A 12553-nucleotide genomic window follows, 5' to 3' on the forward strand; every position below is an offset into this window, starting at 1 on the left:
TTACAGTGGGTATAGTCTCAAGTCAGGGAGTCTGATTCCTCCAGTTCCGTTTTTCTCCCTCAAGACTGCTTTGACTATTCGGGGTCTTTTGTGTCTCCCTACAAATTTTAAGATGATTTGTTCTAGTTCCATAAAAAATGCCATTGATAATTTGACAGGGATTACATTGAATCTGTAGACTGTTTGGGGTAGTTAGTATAGTCATTTTCACAATATTGATTCTTCCAATCCAAGAACATGGTATATCTCTCCATCTGTTGGTATCATCTTTAATTTCTTTCATCAGTGTCTTATAGTTTTCTGCATACAGGTCTTTTGTCTCCTTAGGTAGGTTTATTCCTAGGTATTTTATTCTTTTTGTTGTAATAGTGAACGGGATTGTTTCCTTAATTTCTCTTTCTGATCTTTCACTGTTTGATATTACGTGGGGCTGGGAGGTCTCTGGTGGACCAATGTCCTGAACTCGGCTTTCCCACCTCAGCGGCTCAGGCTTGACACCCGGCCAGAGCACCAAGACCCTGTCAGCCACACGGCTTAAACCGCTCATCAGGAGAGTAAACAGGCAAGCCACAGACTAAGCTGTAACAGGCACAGAAACTGAGTGGACACTGAGTAATATCCTCCTTCTTGGGCCTGACTGCTGTCTGAGCTCATCACTTCCTCCAACCTGTACAAAACTGCCAGTGGAGGAGTTCTAGGGATAAAGCATGACTCTCTCGGTACAAACAAAGGACCATGAGGCTGGCAATGGGCACGGATAAGAACATAGGCTCTGAAGTAAGACTACCTGGGTTCAAATCTTCGTGTGAACTTGGTCAAATACTTAACTTCTTTGTGCTGCCCGACCCCCTGTGCTGAGCCCAGCCCAGCGTCGCCGGTCACCAGATTGAGTGGAGCCGAGTCCAAGATGGCAACTCCGGCCCCGCCCACTCTGCACTCCCTACCCCCTCACGTGGCAAGCTGGCACCCTACGGCCGGCTAAAAATCGATAATAAGATTTAAATTTTAAGTTTCAGTTGAAGAACAAAACATATTCCAACTGCTATGTCTCTTAACTACTCACACATGTGAGGGAGTGAACACATAAAAAGCTGAAGAAAGCTTTTGGAACCAACTGTCTGTATGCCTTGGAGTCATGCCACTGTTGAGGGGCTGAAAATGTTTTCCTCTTCACCCTGAATCAACAGAAAACCTTCACCCTACAGTTTGTGGACCCAAAAAAAAAAAAAGAATACTGCTGTCTGATTGACAACTGAGTAGACTGGCCAGTTGGGGACATACATAGCCAAGTTAAAGATAGTTGACTGCTGCACTGCACCGATCCCAAATTTTATTGGAACACGAATGGAAAAGAGGTGGGCTGTGTGTGATAAAGATGTGGTGTAGGTTCATCTTTGGTGCTGACCAAGAGGAATATCTGGGAAGGCTACAGACCTCAGCAGGAAGACTTGAGATGACCCACTGAATGCCTTGAGGCTGGGGGAGGAGACTGGAATAAGCTAAAATGGAGCTATTTTGCCCAGTGATGTAAACCACAGGTGAAAGGTTTCACTAAGGGGCAGGTAAGTGCTATCTCTGAAGGAGTCTGTGGACCATCACCACAATACCAGTGAAGTAAACATCTACTGCTCCCCTTTCCTCTTTTCCCTCCCTGAACTCTCTAATCATGTGGATCCAAAACCAAGTTAGCAAGATGTTGAAAATATATATAAAAGTGCATGGCAGAGAAAGAAAGAAGAAAACAAACCACAACTTCCAGCTTGCCACTGGGACACACTAGGAGATAGAGGAGATATGGAGAAGAAAGCCACTACTTTAAAATAAATTTAGAGTTTTAGATTATTATTGGACACATTAATTACTGAGAGGAAGGCCTTTTACCTTCTGAAGGTGATCCAAAGGGTCACAAGATATATGTTACATTTCATGGAGACCCTGAGGAACAAGAGCTCCATACTCTTAAAACAAAACTAGGAAGTAAGGTTGATTTATGATCTCATTATATAAATAGTGCTTGTTTATTTAATCCTTACAACTATTAAATCATTACCTTAACAGTTAATGTACAGAATTAGCTATATAAATAAACAAGGAAGCCAAATACGTTTAACCTTCTTCAATAAAGGCAAACACAAATATATATCATATAGTTAATATAGGCAGAGCTTATCAAATTTAAGTGTGGTTGAGTCCAAAACCCACGCCCTTTACATGACTGCACTGGAAAATGCATATACACATGGCCTATTTTGCTTTGTCATCATGTCAAAGAAGAAGTTTTGTAAAGAAATTCAAAAGAGGGTGGACTGGTTTCACAAGTTAAAAACACAGGCTATCTAAACTCAATTAATCCTGAAAGGAACGGAAGTGGAAAAAAGCCCCGCAGTTTCTCAATTGCTCCCTTCTGGTGGTTCACAGTTGTATATTAAACCCATCATGAGTAATAATACTTCACAAGCAATATTCTTAAGTTTCAGGACAAAAAAAAGTGCTTTAGGAAACATGATGTGAAATACTGATTCAACTAGTGTATTTTTCAACTCAATTATAGTACTAAACAGCTCTTTCAACTTTTAAGGAAATTTACATTTTGCTGCACCCCTCTTTCTCACACAATCCTATTCATTTCAGTTTTATTCTCCACTAGATTTCTGTTTCAATTCAATAATTTCAGCATTTCTATTTTGAGAAATTATAGATAATTAATTACTCTGTCCTAACAGACTGATTTAAATTATTACAGAAAATGGGATTCAAAGTTTTTAATGTGCACTAGGGGAAAAAAACCACATTGGCAGTAATTATTAGTAATTAAATGCTTTTAAAATTAGGAAGATAAATACAGTGCTATCCTGCCAGTCACATTCCTCAGAGTCACAAAGGAGGACACTTTAGGAGACTGCTTAAGGGAATGGAAGTTTACTGTAAAGAAACAGAGGTAATTCTACTGAAGGAGAATGATTCCAATCACATGCATGGAGGCTGTAAGCACTGCAGGCTCCTGGGAAAGCTGCTCTAATTTCCACAGGAGCTGGATGACCCATCCGTTATTTTGCACTTACTTCCCATTTACAAAGAGAGGAATGTGTATGGGAACTCACATAATTGGTTTGATTTAGCACTACACTCTAGAGGGCAGGTTAGACCGCCTTTTCAGAAATGGCCACATTCCCTTTGCACAGTACATACAGGGTTTCCTTTCGGTTTCAGGCTGGTGAATGTCAGTATGCCTGTATTGCAGCTAGAGTTTCCCACAAGGAAGCAAACTGGAATCTAAGCCAAAAAGTATGAGGATGGGGAATTAGGGGAGAAGATGGGATGGGTTGAGGCCCTGTTCCTAAGAATGCATTTATGCAAATGAAAGGTGCTGGGAGACATTCTCCACAGGTCTCTCACATTTCTGTAAATCTTGTGAGCAGAGGTAGTTTTTCTCAGACTATCTTTTTAAAGATGTCTGTACAGGCAATATCCTTAGAAAATAAAAAAGGGTCTCCCTCCAGAACAATGGGCAGGCATGCTTATTGTTCAGCATAAAATATTTGGTTTCCATTAATACAGGGTTCCCCTCAATACAGGGTTCCCCTCCTGTAATGGAACTCACTGTGCAAACAGGTATCATCTGGCCTTCTTCATACCACACTGAGGGAACTGCGGTTTGGAGAACTGCTATTGCCATGAGTAAAAAGGCCCTTAGTCTCTGACCCCGGAGCCTGTGTCTTCTGTCAGTAACCAGAAACAAATGGCAAGCCTATTTGCCATTTGTTAGCTTGCAAATAGGATCAAATCTCAGCCTGGTCAGACTCTGTCAGAATTCTTAGGAGAAGGTTGCAAAGATCAGTAAATGTTTTCATAGAATATTCATTCACTCTTCAATATATAAGCCAAGCACCATGTTAGACCCCACAGTGTAGAATAGTGAAATGGCTGAATGTTTTCTTGCCATACAGAGTAAGACTCAAATTCTGATTCTGTCATTTATTTGTTGTCTCAACTTCCTTACCTACGGAATGGATATTTTTAAAAAATCTACACAGCAGTGTACACCACGTATACAAATATCTAATACAGTATCTGTCATACACTCATCAATCGATAACTATTATTACTGTTATTAGTCATAATACAAACATATATTAAATATATGATATTATACCTTATTAGTATATGTCAGTTTGGAGATGAATTTTCTTTTTCAGGTTACCATGGTAACATAATGCAACAAAAATGGGAACAGGGAAGGGGATGACAAATACCACTGTCTTTCCTCCTCCTTCTCTTCCTTATATTCTTTCTTTTTTCCTTTTTTGTTGGGCCACTTCTACAAGAAGGTGTCTTTTTTTTTGGTCCATAGTTTCCCAACCTAAGATGACTCCTTAATATTTTCACCATGGTAGAGTTCCTAGCCTTTGTCACAGACTGGACTAAAGGATTGTCCTCATGGTGTCAACCCATTTTCTGACATGCTAATATTTCATTTCTGCAAAACCAATCATATTGGACAGGCATTCTGTCCAACTTGGTCATAAAGAAGCTATATAAGGCCAATTACTTCATTTTTCATTCCAGTATCTTTGTTACGTGCTTTCAACTCTGCTGCATGTACCTAGCTTTTTAAACAACAGATATGCTAATCATTCATTTTTATAGCATTATATTTTGTATGTGTCATAATATTTTGTGAATGAAAACAAACATTTCCACATGGAAACCTGAAAATACATTTTAAAAGTTTACTGCAGTCTGCTAAGAAAAAGTCTATTAACAGTGAGTTTTTTAAGAGATGAGGGTGGCAAAAATGCTAAAACTAACAGTAGGGTGACACTTTGGACTAAAACTATAGCTATTTATTTCATTTAAGTACTCCCACTCTCCATTTTCTTAGTCATTTCCTGCTCCTCGCCTGGAATACCTCTTTAACACCTTAGTAAAATTAGACCCATTCTTAAATACTTAAATAGAGCCTTTTCTTGCCACCACCATCACCTTGATAACTGAGCCCAGCTGGTGAATATCATGTCCCCTTTCTTTATACACCCATTTTACATTCTCAAGCAATTAATAATATTCTTCCTTGTAATTAGCTGTAGATGTGTAATATCTCCCTCTGTTACACTGTAAATCACACTGAGAAGAAGGTTTACAGTTTAATTATGTTTTATGACTTACAGTAGCAAGGAGTCGGCAGTATTCATAGACTGTGTCCTAAGTGAAGAGCATTACCTTATAAATAATAAAGCAATAGGGAGCCAGAACTAATAATGATACTTACACTAATCTTTATAGAGAATTTACTTTGAGCCAGGCATTATGCTATGCGCTTTACCTGCATTTTCATTTGATATTCACAACAACCCTTTGAGATTACCAATATTATTATTCCCATTTTAGAGTTAAAGAAAGGGAGGCTTAGCATAGGTAAATAATTTCCCCTCAGGTCATACAGCAAGTTGGAGATAAAGTGAGGTTAAGAGCCCAGGACATTAAGTTCTTTTCTCAAAATATAAGAATACAGACACAAGAAGGACCTTTAAGATGGCGGAAGAGTAAGACGTGGAGATCACCTTCCTCCCCACAAATACATCAGAAATACACCTACATGTGGAACAACTCCTACAGAACACCAACTACTGAACGCTGGCAGAAGACCTCAAACCTCCCAAAAGGCAAGAAACTCCCCACGTACCTGGGTAGAGCAAAAGAAAAAAGAATAAACAGAGACAAAAAATAGGGACGGTACCTGCACCAGTGGGAGGGAGCCGTGAAGGAGGAAAGGGTTTCACACACTAGAAGCCCCTTCGCGGGCGGAGACTGCGGGTGGCAGAGCGGGGGAGCTTCGGAGCCGCGGAGGAGAGCGCAGCAACAGGGGTGCGGACGGCAAAGCTCAGAGATTCCCACACAGAGGATGGGTGCCGACCGGCACTCTCCAGCCCGAGAGGCTCGAGTGCTCACCCGCCAGGGCGGGCGGGGCTAGGAGTTGAGGCCCCGGCTTCGGTTGGAGGGCAGGGAGAGGACTGGGGTTGGCAGCGTGAACACAGCCTGAAGGGGTCAGTGCGCCACAGCTAGCCGGGAGGGAGCCCGGGAAAAAATCTGGAGCTGCTGAAGAGGCAAGAGACTTTTTCTTGTCTCTTTGTTTTCTGGTGCGTGAGGAGAGGGGATTCAGAGCGCCGCTTAAAGTAGTTCCAGAAATGGGCGCAAGCCGCGGCTATCAGCGCGGACCCCAGAGACGGTCATGAGACGCTAAGGCGGCTGCTGCTGCCGCCACCAAGAAGCCTGTGTGCGAGCACAGGTCACTCCCCACACCTCCCCTCCTGGGAGCAACCCGCCACTGCCAGGGTCCCGTGATCCAGGGACAACTTACCCGGAAATCACACGGCGCCCCTCAGGCTGGTACAACGTCACACTGGCCTCTTCCGCCGCAGGCTCGCCCTGCCCTCCGAGCCCCTCCCTCCCCCCACCCCACCCCACCCCACCCCACCCCACCCTCGGCCTGAGTGAGCCAGAGCCCCCGAATCAGCTGCTCCTTTAACCCCGCCCTCTCTGAGCGAAAAACACACACCCTCTGGCGACCTACACGCAGAGGCGGGGCTAAATCCAAAGCTGAACCCCGGGAGCTGTGCTGAACAAAGAAGAGAAAGGGAAATCTCTCCCAGCAGCTTCAGAAGCAACAGATTAAATCTCCACAATCAACTTGATATACGCTGCATCTGTGGAATACCTGAATAGACAAGGAAATCATCCCAAACTGAGGCGGTGGACTTTGGGAGCAACGATATATATATATTTTCTCCATTTTCTCTTTTTGTGAATGTGTATGCTTCTCTGTTGTGATTTTGTCTGTATAGCTTTGCTTTTACCATCTGTCCTAGGGTTCTGTGTCCATTTTTTGTATTTTTGGGTTTTTTTAAGTATAGATATTAGCACTTGTTATCATTGGTGGATTTGTTTGTTGTTTTGGTTGCTCTCTTCTTTCTAACTTTTTTTATTACTTAAATTTTTTTTAATTTTTAATAATTTTTATAATTAATAATTATTATCTTTTCAATAACTTTATTCTATCTTATTTTTTTTATCTTATTCTACCTTATTTTTTTCCTTCATCCTTTCTTTTTTTCTCCCTTGTATTCTGAGCCGTGTGGATGACAGGGTCTTGGTGCTCCACCCAGGTGTCAGGGTTGTGCCTCTGAGGTGGGAGAGCCAACTTCAGGACACTGGTCCACAAGACGCCTCCCAGCTCCACGTAATATCAAATGATGAAAATCTCCCAGAGATCTCCATCTCAATGCCAAGACCCAGCTCTACTCAACGACCAGCAAGCTACAGTGCTGGACACCCTATGCCAGACACTAGCAAGACAGGAACACAACCCCACCCATTAGCAGAGAGGCTGCCGAAAATCATAATAAGTCCACAGACACCCCCAAAAACACACCACCAGACGTGGACCAGCCCACCAGAAAGACAAGATCCAGCCTCATCCACCAGAACACAGGCACAACCAACCTTAGCCACAAGGGGGCAGACACCAAAAATAACAGGAATTAGGAACCTGCAGCCTGCCAAAAGGAGACCCCAAACACAGTAAGTTAAGCAAAATGAGAAGACAGAAAAACACACAGCAGACGAAGGAGCAAGGTAAAACCCACCAGACCATACAAGTGAAGAGGAAATAGGCAGTCTACCTGAAAAAGAATTCAGGATAATGATAGTAAAGATGATCCAAAATCTTGGAAATAGAATGGAGAAAATACAAGAAACATTTAACAAGGACTTAGAAGAACAAAAGAGCAAACAAACAATGATGAACAACACAATAAATGAAATTAAAAATTCCCTAGAAGGAATCAATAGCAGAATAACAGGCAGAAGAACGGATAAGTGACCTGGAAGATAAAACAGTGGAAATAACTACTGCAGAGAAGAATAAAGAAAAAAGAATGAAAAGAATTGAGGACAGTCTCAGAGCCCTCTGGGACAACATTCAAGGCACCAACATTCAAATTTTAAGGGTCCCAGAAGAAGAAGAGAAACAGGGTCTGAGAAAATATTTGAAGAGATTATAGTTGAAAACTTCCCTAACATGAGAAAGGAAATAGTCAATCAAGTCCAGGAAGCACAGAGAGTCCCATACAGGATAAATCCAAGGAGAATCATGCCAAGACACATATTAATCAAACTGTCAAAAATTAAATACAAAAAAATATTAAAAGCAGCAAGGGAAAAGCAACGAATAACATACAAGGGAATCCCCATAAGGTTAACAGCTGATCTTTCAGCAGAAACTCTGCAAACCAGAAGGGAGTGATAGAACATATTTAAAGGCATGAAAGGGAAAAACCAACAACCAACATTATTCTACCCAGCAAGGATCTCATTCAGATTCTATGGAGAAATTAAAACCTTTAGAGACAAGCAAAAGTTAAGAGAATTCAGCACCACCAAACCAGCTTTACAACAAATGCTAAAGGAATTTCTCTAGGCAGGGGACACAAGAGAAGGAAAACACCTACAGTAACAAACCCAAAACAATTAAGAAAATGGTAATAGGAACATACATATCAATAATTACCTTAAATGTAAATGGATTAAATGCTTCAACCAAAAGACACAGATACAAAACAAGATACAAAAACAAGACCCGTATGTATGCTGTCTACAAGAGCATATGTACTTCAGACCTAGGGACACATACAGATTGAAAGTGAGGGGATGGAAAAAGATATTCCATGCAAATGGAAATCAAAAGAAAGCTGGAGTAGCAATTCTCATATCAGACAAAATAGACTTTAAAATAAAGACTATTACAAGAGACAAAGAAGGACACTACATAATGATCAAGGGATCAATCCAAGAAGAAGATATAACAATTGTAAATATTTACGCACCCAACATAGGAACACCTCAATACATAAGGCAAATGCTAACAGCCATAAAAGGGGAAATCGACAGTAACACAATCATACTAGGGGACTTTAACACCCCACTTTCACCAAAGGACAGATCATCCAAAATGAAAATAAATAAGGAAACACAAGCTTTAAATGATACATTAAACAAGATGGACTTAACTGATATTTATAGGGCATTCCATGCAAAAACAACAGAATACACTTTCTTCTCAAGTGCTCATGGAACATTCTCCAGGATAGCTCATATCTTGGGTCACAAATCGAGTCTTGGTAAATTTAAGAATACTGAAATCATATAAAGTATCTTTTCAGACCACAACGCTATGAGACTAGAAATAAATTACAGGGGAAAAAAGGTAAAAAAAAAAAAAAAAAAAACACACATGGAGGCTAAACAATACAATACTAAATAACCAAGAGGTCACTGAAGAAATCAAAGAGGAAATCAAAAAACACCTAGAAACAAATGAAAATGAAAGCACGATGAACCAAAACCTATGGGATGCAGCAAAAGCAGTTCTAAGAGGGAATTTTATAGCAATACAATCCTATCTCAAGAAGCAAGAAGAATCTCAAAGGAACAACCTAACCTTACACCCAAAACAATTAGAGAAAGAAGAACAAAAAATCCCCAGAGTTAGCAGAAGGAAAGAAATCATAAAGATCAGATCAGAAATAAATGAAAAAGAAAGGAAGGAAACCACAGCAGAGATCAATAAAACTAAAAGCTGGTTCTTTGAGAAGATAAACAAAATTGATAAAGCATTAGACAGACTCAACAAGAAAAACAGGGGGAAGACTCAAAGCAATAGAATTAGAAATGAAAAGGGAGAAGTAACAACTGACACTGCAGAAATACAAAGGAACATGAGAGATTACTACAAGCAACTCTATGCCAATAAAATGGACAACCTGGAAGAAATGGACAAATCTTAGAAAAGCTCAACCTTCCAAGACTGAACCAGGACGAAATAGAAAATATGAACAGACCAATCACAAGCACTGAAATTGAGACTGTGATTAAAATCTTCCAACAAACAAAAGCCCAGGACCAGATGACTTCACAGGCGAATTCTATCAAACATTTAGAGAAGAGGTAACACATATCCTTCTCAAACTCTTCGAAAATATAGCAGAGGGAGGAACAATTCCAAACTCATTCTAGAGGCCACCATCACCCTGATACCAAAACCAAAGATGTCATAAAAAAAGAAAACTACAGGCCAGTATAACTGATGAATATAGATGCAAAAACCCTCAACAAAATACTAGCAAACCGAATCTAACAGCACATTAAAGGGATCATACACCATGATCAAGTGGCGTTTATCCCAGGAATGTAATGACTCTTCAATATACACAAATTAATCAATGTGATAAACCATATTAACAAACTGAAGGATAAAAACCATATGATCATCTCAATAGATGCAGAAAAAGCTATCGACAAAATTCAACACCCATTTGTGATAAAAACCCTCCAGTAAGTAGGCATAAAGGGAAATTACCGCAACATAATAACGTACATATATGACAAACCCACAGCCAACATCATTTCAACGGTGAAAATCTGAAACCATTTCCACTAAGATCCGGAACAAGACAAGCTTGCCGACTCTCATCACTGTTATTCAACAAAGCTTTGGAAGTTTTAGCCACAGCAATCATAGAAGAAAAAGAAATAAAAGGAATCCAAATTGGAAAAGAAGAAGTAAAACTGTCACTGTTTGCAGATGGCATGATACTATTATACATACAAATCCCAAAGATGCTACCAGAAAACTACTAGAGATAATCAATGAATTTGGTAAAGTAGCAAGAAACAAAATTAATGCACAGAAATCTGTTGCATTCCTATACACTAATGATGAAAAATCTGAAAGAGACATTAAGGAAACAATCCCATTTACCACTGCAACAAAAAGAATAAAATACCTAGGAATAAAGCTACCTAAGGAGACGAAAGACCTGTATGCAGAAAACTATAAGACACTGATGAAAGAAATTAAAGATGATACAAACAGATGGAGAGATATACCATGTATTTGGATTGGAAGAATCAACACTGAAAATGACTACACTACCCCAAGCAATCTACATATTCAATGTAATCCCTATCAAACTACCAATGGCATTTTTCACAGAACTAGAACAAAAAATTTCACAATTTGCATGGAAACACAAAGACCCCAAATAGCCAAAGCAATCTTGAGAAAGAAAACCAGAGCTGGAGGAATCAGGCTCCCTGACTTCGGACTATACTACAAAGGTACAGTAATCAAGACAGTGTGGTGCTGGCTCAAAAACAAATATAGATGAGTGAAACTGGATAGAAAGCACAGAGATGAACCCACACATGTATGGTCACCTTATCTTTGATAAGGAGGCAAGAATATAAAATGGAGAAAAGACAGTCTCTTCAATAAGTGGTGCTGGGAAAACTGGACAGCTACATGTAAAAGAATGAAATTAGAACACTTCATAACACCATACCCAAAAATAAACTCAAAATGGATTAAAGACCTAAATGTAAAGCCAGACACTATAAAACTCTTAGAGGAAAATTTAGGAAGAACACCCTTTGACATAAATCACAGCAATATCCTTTTTGACCCACCTCCTAGAGAAATGGAAATAAAAACAAAAATAAACAAATGGGACATAATGTAACTTAAAAGCTTTTGCACAGCAAAGGGGACTATAAAGAGGACAAAAAGACAACCCTCAGAATGGAGAAAATATTTACAAATGAAGCAAGTGACAAAGGATTAATCTCAAAAATATACAAGCAGCTCATGCAGCTCAATATCAAAAAAAATCAAGCAACCCAATCCAAAAATGGGCAGAAGACCTAAAAAGACATTTCTCCAAAGAAGATATACAGATTGCCAACAAACACATGAAAGGATACTCAACATCACTAATCATTAGAGAAATGAAAATCAAAACTACAATGAGGTATTACCTCATACCGGTGAGAATGGCCATAATCAAAAAATGTACAAACAGTAAATGCTGGAGAGGGTGTGGAGAAAAGGGAACCCTCTTGCACTGTTGGTGGGAATGTAAATTGATACAGCCACTATGGAGAACAGTATGGAGGTTCCTTAAAAAATTAAAATTAGAACTACCTTATGACCCAGCAAGCCCAAGACTGGGCATATACCCTGAGAAAACCATAATTCAAAAAGAGTCATGTACCACAGTGTTTATTGCCGCACTATTTTCAATAGCCAGGACATGTAAGCAACCTAAGTGTCCATCGACAGATGAATGGATAAAGAAGATGTGTCACATATACACAATGGAATATTACTCAGCCATAAAAAGAAACAAAATTGCGTTATTTGTAGTGAGGTGGATGGACCTAGAGTCTGTCATACAGAGTGAAGTAAGTCAGAAAGAGAAAGACAAATACCGTATGCTAACACATATATATGGAATTTAAGAAAAAAAATGTCATGAAGAACCTAGGGGTAAGACAGGAATAAAGACACAGACCTACTAGAGAATGGACTTGAGGATATGGGGAGGGGTAAGGGTAAGCTGTGACAAAGTGAGAGAGTGGCATGGACATATATACGCTACCAAATGTAAAATAGCTAGCTAGTGGGAAGCAGCTGCATAGCACAGGGAGATCAGCTCGG

Source organism: Tursiops truncatus, chromosome X (genome assembly GCF_011762595.2).
Source record: "Tursiops truncatus isolate mTurTru1 chromosome X, mTurTru1.mat.Y, whole genome shotgun sequence".
Lineage (NCBI taxonomy): Eukaryota > Metazoa > Chordata > Mammalia > Artiodactyla > Delphinidae > Tursiops > Tursiops truncatus.